The following is a 209-nucleotide window of genomic DNA, read 5'->3' as shown; positions in this document are numbered from 1 at the left end:
GTCTAGAACAATTCCTGGCATAGTAGACAGTTACATTGTAGTTAGGAATGCTGTGGAGGTCTTGGGTGTTCAAGACCTTTAGAAAAAGGGAGTAAATAGAACTTGCACAGAGGGGGTATTTCAGAAGAGAAGGGTGTAACTAAATGTGTAGCGTTAAGAAAGGATCTATAATAGACTGGTTTGGCAATGGTGAAGATTTTTGTGAAGAA

This window comes from Balaenoptera physalus (assembly GCF_965194825.1).
Source record: "Balaenoptera physalus genome assembly, chromosome: 16".
NCBI classification, from domain to species: Eukaryota; Metazoa; Chordata; class Mammalia; order Artiodactyla; family Balaenopteridae; genus Balaenoptera; species Balaenoptera physalus.
The sequence above is the reverse complement of the archived record's forward strand: the minus strand, read 5'-3'. Positions refer to the sequence as shown.